Consider the following 9,657-nt stretch of genomic DNA (forward strand, 5'->3'; position numbering starts at 1 on the left):
ATAATGTTTGTTCCTTGTACCAGTACCTTCTAGCTCAGGGGTCTCTAACCTTTTCTAGCATGAGAGCTAATTTTAAAAAAATGAACTAAGTCAGGAGCTAGTTATTTTTCTCTAGCTTTCAAATAGTCACTTTCTTCTCCTCTTCTCTGCAACTCTTCCCTAGGTTCTTAGTGTACAAGAGAAAGTAGTGCACAATGTTTTCTGTCAATATACCTGGTAAAATAACAGTTAACCTTTCACGAGTATCTACCCCGGGTCCGGGATCACCCCCCACCCCCCCCCCCACACTGAGTAGCATAGCCTAGCATAGCGTCACAATTAAATAGTAGCATCTAAATATCATTAAATCACAAGTCCAAGACACCTAATGAAAGATACAGATCTTGTGAATAAAGCCACCATTTCAGATTTTTAAAATGTTTTACAGGGAAGACAAAATATGTAAATCTATTAGCTAACCACGTTAGCAAAAGACACCACTTTTCTAACTCCATCAGTTTCTTACTCCATCAGGTGCTATCACCAATTCGACTAAACTAAGATATTGATAGCCACTAACCAAGAAAAAAACTCATCAGATGACAGTCTGATAACATATTTATGGTATAGGATAGGTTTTGTTAGAAAAATGTGCATATTTCAGGTAGATATCATAGTTTACAATTGCACCCACCGTCACAAATGGACTAGAATAAATACATAGAGCAACATGTTTACCTAATTACTAATCATCAAACATTTCGTAAAAATACACAGCATACACTAATCGAAAGACACAGATCCTGTGAATACAGACAATATTTCAGATTTTCTAAGTGTCTTACAGCGAAAACACAATAAATCGTTATATTAGCATACCACATATGCAAACGTTACTAGAGCATTGATTCTAGCCAAGGAGAGCGATAACGTAAACATCGCCAAAATATATTAATTTTTTCACTAACCTTCTCAGAATTCTTCAGATGACACTCCTGTAACATCACATTACAACATACATATACAGTTTGTTCGAAAATGTGCATATTTAGCCACCAAAATCATGGTTAGACAATGACAAAAGTTGCCCAGCTGGTCAGACAATGTCGTGCGCCATATTAGACAGTGATCTAGTCTTATACATAAATACTCATAAACGTGACAAAAAAATATAGGGTGGACAGCGATTGATAGACAATTTAATTCTTAATACAATCGCTGATTTACATTTTTTAAATTATCCTTACTTTTCAATACAGTTTGCGCCAAGCGAAGCTACGTCTAAAAAGATGGCGTCATAAGCGATTAACATTTCTCGACAGAAACACGATTTATCATAATAAATTGTTCCTACTTTGAGCTGTTCTTCCATCAGAATCTTGGGCAAAGAATCCTTTCTTGGGTCTAATCGTCTTTTGGTCGAAAGCTGTCCTCTTGCCATGTAGAAATGCCCATTGCGTTCGGCATGAACTGGAACCGTGCCCAGAGATTCACAGTGTCTCAGAAATAAATGTCCCAAAATCGCACTAAACGGATATAAATTGCTATAAAACGGTTTAAATTAACTACCTTATGATGTTTTTAACTCCTATAACGAGTAGAAACATGACCGGAGAAATATAACTGGCTACACTAATGCTTGGAAAAAGAGCAGGTCTGTGTCCACCGCGCGCCCGACGCATCTGGAAAAGAGTTCCTACCTACACGTGTTTTTGTTTTATAGGGGCTGTGATTGCGCAATCGACCCCATTCAAATCGTCATCACGTAAAGGCATCCAGGGGAAGACGTAAGCAGTGTCCGTATCCTGATAGCGTTCACAGTGGCCTTTAAACTGACTCCAGATCAGGGGCTAAAATGTGTGAAATCTGACTCCATGTCAGGGAAATTGCTGTAGAATGAGTTCTGTTCCACTCAGAGACAAAATTCCAACGCCTATAGAAACTAGAGACTGTTTTCTATCCAATAATAGTAATGATATGCATATTATACGATAAAGAATTTAGTAGGAAGCCGTTTAATCTGTAATGCAATTATGCTAATGAGAAAACAGCACCCCCTGTAGTCGCAAGAAGTTAAATAGTAGCATCTAAATATCATTAAATCACAAGTCCAAGACACCTAATGAAAGATACAGATCCTGTGAATAAAGCCACCATTTCAGATTTTTAAAATGTTTTACAGGGAAGACAAAATATGTAAATCTATTAGCTAACCACGTTAGCAAAATACACCATTTTTCTTTGTCCACAATTTTCTCTCTCCACCAGTAGCTATCACCAATTCGGCCAAATAAATTTATTGATAGCCACTAACCAAGAAAAAACCTCATCAGATGACAGTCTGATAACATATTTATGGTATAGGATAGGTTTTGTTAGAAAAATGTGCATATTTCAGGTATAAATCATAGTTTACAATTGCACCCACCATCACAACTCGACTAGAATAAATACACAGAGCAACGTGTATTACCTAATTACTAATCATAAAACATTTCGTAAAAATACACAGCATACACTAATTGAAAGACACAGATCCTGTGAATACAGACAATATTTCAGATTTTCTAAGTGTCTTACAGCAAAAACACAATAAATCGTTAGTTTAGCATACCACATACGCAAACATTACCAGAGCATTGATTCTAGCCAAAGAGAGCGATAACGTAAATATCGCCAAAATATATTAATTTTTTCACTAACCTTCTCAGAATTCTTCAGATGACACTCCTGTAACATCATATTACAACATACATATAGAGTTTGTTCGAAAATTTGCATATTTAGCCACCAAAATCATGGTTAGACAATGACAAAAGTAGCCCAGCTGGTCAGAAAATGTCGTGCACCATATTAGACAGTGATCTAGTCTTATACATAAATTCTCATAAACTTGACAAAAAAATATAGGGTGGACAGCGATTGATAGACAAGTTCATTCTTAATACAATCGCGGAATTACATTTTTTAAATTATCCTTACTTTTCAATACAGGTTGCGCCAAGCAAAGCTACACCTAACAAAATGGCGGAACGTGCGTTTAACATTTTTCTACAGAACAATGATTTATCATCTTAAATATTTCTTACTATGAGGTGATCTTCCATCAGAATCTTGGGCAATGTATCCTTTCTTGGGTCTAATCTTCTTTTGGTCGAAAGATGTCCTCTTGTCTGTCGAAATGCCCACTAACGTTCGACCGGGACCCCGAAACGTGCCCGGCGCTTCAAAGTGCACAACAAAGCAATGCCTCAAAATCGCACTAAACGGATATAAATTGCTATAAAACGGTTCAAATTAACTACCTTATGATGCTGTTAACACTTATAACGAGTAAAAACATGACCGGAGAAATATTACTGGCTAAACTAAAGCTTGGAAGGAGGCGAGTCCGACGTCCTTCGCGCGCCAGGCGCAGGCAGCCAAAGGAAGTTACTTCTGGTATTTGGTGATTTATAGAGGCACTGATTGCGCAATCGACTCCATTCAAAGCGTCATCACGTACTGACACCCAGGGGAAGACGTAAGCAGTGTCTGTTTCTCCATAGCATTTACAGTGACCTTTAAACTGACTCCAGATCAGTGGCCAAGATGTCTGAAATCTGACTCCATATCAGGAAAAGTGCTGTAGAATGAGTTCTGTTCCACTCAGAGACAAAATTCCAACGGCTATAGAAACTAGAGAGTGTTTTCTATCCAATAATAATAATAATATGCAGATTGTACGAGCAAGAATTGAGTACTAGGCAGTTTAATCTGTAGAGCAAATTATGCTAATGCGAAACAGCACCCCCTATAGTTGCAAGAAGTTAATAAACAACTCTAAACGGGGCTCTATAAAATCTGACATTTGTTTCCCAAATTTTGTTTTATATTTTCCCAAATTATGTTCCGTTAGATTTTTTATATTTTCACTCTCAAAATTACAATTATTTATAGAGAAACAACAGAATTGGATGTCAATGCTTAAATCACATCTGAAGACCTTTTTTTAAGGGTCTGGCAGAAAATTAACATATTTCTATTTTTGGGGTGTAATCCCCCCTTAATAACCTATTTGGGCTAGGTGGGACGCTAGCAACCCACCTCGACAACATCCCGTGAAATAGCAGGGCCGAAATACAAAAATCGTAATATTAAACATTCATGAAAACACAAGTGTCTTACATCTTTTAAAAGCTTAACTTCTTGTTAATCCAACCGCGTTGTCAGATTTCAAAAAGGCTTTACGGCGAAAGCATATCATGCGATTATCTGAGGCAGCGCTTCGCATAACCCAGCATTAAAACATTTTCCAAACCAGCAGAGGCGTCACAAAAATCTGAAATAGCGATCAAATAAATCACTTACCTTTGAAGATCTTCCTCTCTTTGCAATCCCAAGGGTCCCAGCTACACAACAAATGGTCGTTTTGTTCGATGAAGTCCTTCTTTATATCCCAAAAAAGTCAGTTTAGTTGGCACGTTTGATTCAGTAATCCACTCGTTCAACATGCAGACAAAGAAATCTCAAAAGTTACCGCTAAACTTCGTCCAAACAAGTCAAACAACATTTCTAATCAATCCTCAGGTACCAGAATATGTAAATAAACTATCAAATTTAAGACGGAATGTAGTATGTTCAATACCGGAGACAAATAACGAAGTGCGCACCCTCATCCACGCGTGCCACAAGACTACAGTCCTAATGAGAAAAAAATTGAAAAACTACAACTACTAGCTCATTTTTCAAAAAACAAGCCTGAAACCCTTTCACAAGACTGTTGACATCTATAGGAACTGCAATCTAGGAGGAATTCCTTTGAATATCTCATAGACAAACATTGGAATGGCCTGTGACCTCAAACTAATTTTGTAATGGATTCTCCTCGGGTTTTTGCCTGCCAAATATGATCTGTTCTACTCACATACATTATTTTAACAGTTTTAGAAACTTCAGAGTGGTTTCTATCCAATGCTACCAAGTACATGCATATCCTAGCTTCTGGGCCTGAGTAACAGGCAGTTTACTTTGGGCACATCAGTCTTCCGAATACTGCTGCCTAGCCTTAAGAAGTTTTACGCATCTGGCCCTTTAATTGCCATCTAGCGAGTTAGGAATGTGCCCTCTAATGTGGTGGTCTAGCGATGGTTCTGTACTGCTGCTGCTCATTTCATGGCAACGTTTGATCAAAATAATAGTTACAAATGATATAATTACTCATGACATACTTCTACCAGGTAAGCCTACTTTGCAGTTAACATTTAATTGAGAAGGTTTTGGGGAAAGTATTTCTGTCAAACCACAAGATGGTTACACATGGAGTGATGGACAAACGCGCTTACCACACAGACAGGCGCAATATTGCTGGAAATTAATTGGCATTGATTGTGTTAGGTTTGGCTTTTTAAGCCAATAGTGGCTAACCAGGGGTGGGATAATGTGAATGTTGCGTTGATTAGATAGTAGCTGGGAGCTTGCGGTGTCTGATGCTTGTGAGATTTCTTTGACATTTTGTGGTGGAACACGTGAGTGCACTTTCAGAATTGTTTGGCAAGCTACTCATATGTTGGCTGCGAGCTACTGGTAGCTTGCAATCGACCTGCTGGAGACCCCTGTTCTAGCTCTTTCTAATGTAGCTACCTGTAAGCCTCTATTGGATGCATAGGCTACATCCCTTGCAGTCAGGACGTTTCCACGTGTATACTAACTACTGGCCTCTATGCTCAAAACAAACTTGGACATGAGGAACGCTGATCCTACGCCAGTCTTTGTGGGCGGCCGTCGCAGATGCATATCACAGTGGGCACTTCCTGGTCTATCAAGCGTCATTCTGCAACGCAACTATATTTAATTCAGCATTCAGAGAGGAGTGTATAGACATTCTATCCCAACAGGATTCTCTATTTTATCACATTTGTTTTTACTGTATTCACTGATGAGAAAGGGAGGTAGGAGTGCGGAGGAGAAGAGTGGTGGTGGAGAGAGAGGCAGAGATTATGGATTGGTTAAGAAAGATGGAAGAGTGGTCACCAACTGCTGAAAGAGTATTTATTGAATCTGTATCAAGATGTTTGCCTGTTGTTGATGCTCACACACTCCCCTCCACCTCCCCCTATTTCTGTCTCCCTGTCTCCCTCCCTTTCTCCCTCTCTCCGTCTCTCTCTCTCCCATCTCTATCCGTCTCTCTCTCTGTTCCTCCATCTCCCCCTCTCTCCACTGCTGCCATCTGTCCTGGTAAAGGAGACTATAGGAGTCAGGAGATATAGGGGACTATAGGAGTCAGGAGATATAGGGGACTATAGGAGTCAGGTGATATAGGGGGCTATAGGAGTCAGGTGATATAGGGGACTATAGGAGTCAGGTGATATAGGGGACTATAGGAGTCAGGAGATATAGGGGACTATAGGAGTCAGGAGATATAGGGGACTATAGGAGTCAGGAGATATAGGGGACTGTAGGATTCAGGAGATATAGGGGTCAGGGGACACTCCCCCTGCTGTATCTACACTCCCCCTGCTGTATCTACACTCCCCCTGCTGTATCTACACCCCCCTGCTGTATCTACACTCCCCCTGCTGTATCTACACTCCTCTTACTGTATCTACACTCCCCTTACTGTATCTACACTCCCCTCACTGTATCTACACTCCCCTTACTGTATCTACACTCCCCTTACTGTATCTACACTCCCCCTGCTGTATCTACACTCCACTTACTGTATCTACACTCCCCTTACTGTATCTACACTCCCCTGCTGTATCTACACTCCCCCTGCTGTATCTACACTCCCCCTGCTGTATCTACACTCCCCCTGCTGTATCTACACTCCCCTTACTGTATCTACACTCCCCCTGCTGTATCTACACTCCCCTTACTGTATCTACACTCCCCCTGCTGTATCTACACTCCCCCTGCTGTATCTACACTCCCCTTACTGTATCTACACTCCCCTTACTGTATCTACACTCCCCCTGCTGTATCTACACTCCCCTTACTGTATCTACACTCCCCCTGCTGTATCTACACTCCCCCTGCTGTATCTACACTCCCCCTACTATATCTACACTCCCCTGCCGTATCTACACTCCCCCTGCTGTATCTACACCCCCTCTGTTGTATCTACACTCCCTCTGCTGTATCTACACTCCCTCTGCTGTATCTACACTCCCTCTGCTGTATCTACACTCCCCCTGCTGTATCTACACTCCCCCTGCTGTATCTACACTCCCCTTACTGTATCTACAGTCCCCTGCTGTATCTACACTCCCCCTGCTGTACCTACACTCCCCCTACTATATCTACACTCCCCCTACTATATCTACACTCCCCTGCCGTATCTACACTCCCCCTGCTGTATCTACACTCCCCCTGCTGTATCTACACTCCCCCTGCTGTATCTACACTCCCCCTGCTGTATCTACACTCCCCCTGCTGTATCTACACTCCCCCTGCTGTATCTACACTCCCCTGCCGTATCTACACTCCCCCTGCCGTATCTACACCCCCTCTGTTGTATCTACACTCCCCCTGCTGTATCTACACTCCCCCTGCTGTATCTACACTAAATCTACACTCCCCTGCTGTATCTACACTCCCCCTGCTGCATCTACACTCCCCCTGCTGCATCTACACTCCCCTTACTCTATCTACACTCCCCCTACTCGATCTACACTCCCCTGCTGTATCTACACTCCCCTTACTGTATCTACACTCCCCCAGCCTGTATCTACACTCCCCCAGCCTGTATCTACACTCCCCCTGCTGCATCTACTCTCCCCCTACTGTATCTACACTCCCCTTACTGTATCTACAGTCCCCTGCCGTATCTACACTCCCCCTGCTGTATCTACACTCCCTCAGCTGTATCTACACTCCCCCTGCTGTATCTACACTCCCCCTGCTTTATCTACACTCCCCCTGCTGTATCTACACTCCCTCTGCTGTATCTACACTCCCCCTGCTGTATCTACACTCCCTCTGCTGTATCTACACTCCCTCTGCTGTATCTACACTCCCCCTGCTGTATCTACACTCCCTCTGCTGTATCTACACTCCCCCTGCCTGTAGCTACACTCCCCCTGCCTGTAGCTACACTCCCCCTGCCTGTAGCTACACTCCCCCTGCCTGTAGCTACACTCTCCCTGCTGTATCTACACTCTCCCTGCTGTATCTATACTCCCCCTGCTGTATCTACACTCTCCCTGCTGTATCTACACTCCCCCTGCTGTATCTACACTCCCCCTGCTGTATCTACACTCCCTCTGCTGTATCTACACTCCCTCTGCTGTATCTACACTCCCTCTGCTGTATCTACACTCCCTCTGCTGTATCTACACCCCCCCTGCTGTATCTACACCCCCCCTGCTGTATCTACACTCCCTCTGCTGTATCTACACTCCCTATGCTGTATCTACACTCCCTCTGCTGTATCTACGCTCCCTCTGCTGTATCTACACTCCCTCTGCTGTATCTACACTCCCCCTGCCTGTAGCTACACTCCCCCTGCCTGTAGCTACACTCCCCCTGCCTGTAGCTACACTCCCCCTGCCTGTAGCTACACACCCCCTGCCTGTAGCTACACTCTCCCTGCTGTATCTACACTCCCCTGCTGTATCTACACTCCCCCTGCTGTATCTACACTCCCCCTGCTGTATCTACACTCCCTCTGCTGTATCTACACTCCCTCTGCTGTATCTACACTCCCCTGCCTGTATCTACACTCCCCCTGCTGTATCTACACTCTATCTACACTCTATCTACACTCCCCCTGCTGTATCTACACTCCCCCTGCTGTATCTACACTCCCCTGCCTGTATCTACACTCCCTCTGCTGTATCTACACTCTATCTACACTCCCCCTGCTGTATCTACACTCCCTCTGCTGTATCTACACTCCCTCTGCTATATCTACACTCCCTCTGCTGTATCTACACTCCCCTGCTGCATCTACACTCCCCCTGCTGTATCTACACTCCCCCTGCTATATCTACACTCCCCCTGCTGTATCTACACTCCCTCTGCTGTATCTACACTCTATCTACACTCCCCCTGCTGTATCTACACTCCCTCTGCTGTATCTACACTCTCCCTGCTGCATCTACACTCTCCCTGCTGCATCTACACTCCCCCTGCTGTATCTACACTCCCCCTGCTGTATCTACACTCCCCCTGCTGTATCTACACTCCCCCTGCTGTATCTACACTCCCCTGCCTGTATCTACACTCCCCCTGCTGCATCTACACTCCCCTGCCTGTATCTACACTCCCCCTGCTGTATCTACACTCCCCCTGCTGTATCTACACTCCCTCTGCTGTATCTACACTCCCTCTGCTGTATCTACACTCCCTCTGCTGTATCTACACTCTCCCTGCTGTATCTACACTCCCCCTGCCTGTAGCTACACTCCCCCTGCCTGTAGCTACACTCTCCCTGCTGTATCTACACTCCCCCTGCTGTCTCTACACTCCCCCTGCTGTATCTACACTCCCTCTGCTGTATCTACACTCCCTCTGCCTGTAGCTACACTCCCCCTGTCTGTAGCTACACTCTCCCTGCCTGTAGCTACACTACCCCTGCTGTATCTACACTACCCCTGCTGTATCTACACTCCCCCCGCTGTATCTACACTCCCCCTGCTGTATCTACACTCCCCCTGCTGTATCTACACTCCCCCTGCTGTATCTACACTCCCTCTG

At 43.8% G+C, this 9,657-nt stretch overlaps 1 protein-coding gene across 18 annotated transcripts in view; it reads left to right on the top strand.

The window, feature by feature from the left end:
* The window catches only part of ptprsa (protein tyrosine phosphatase receptor type Sa), a 470,296-nt gene that overhangs the window by 250,140 nt on the left and 210,499 nt on the right, over positions 1 to 9,657 (top strand). The gene's annotated exons all lie outside the window — the stretch shown is intronic.

Source organism: Salvelinus fontinalis, chromosome 12, assembly GCF_029448725.1.
Source record: "Salvelinus fontinalis isolate EN_2023a chromosome 12, ASM2944872v1, whole genome shotgun sequence".
Lineage (NCBI taxonomy): Eukaryota > Metazoa > Chordata > Actinopteri > Salmoniformes > Salmonidae > Salvelinus > Salvelinus fontinalis.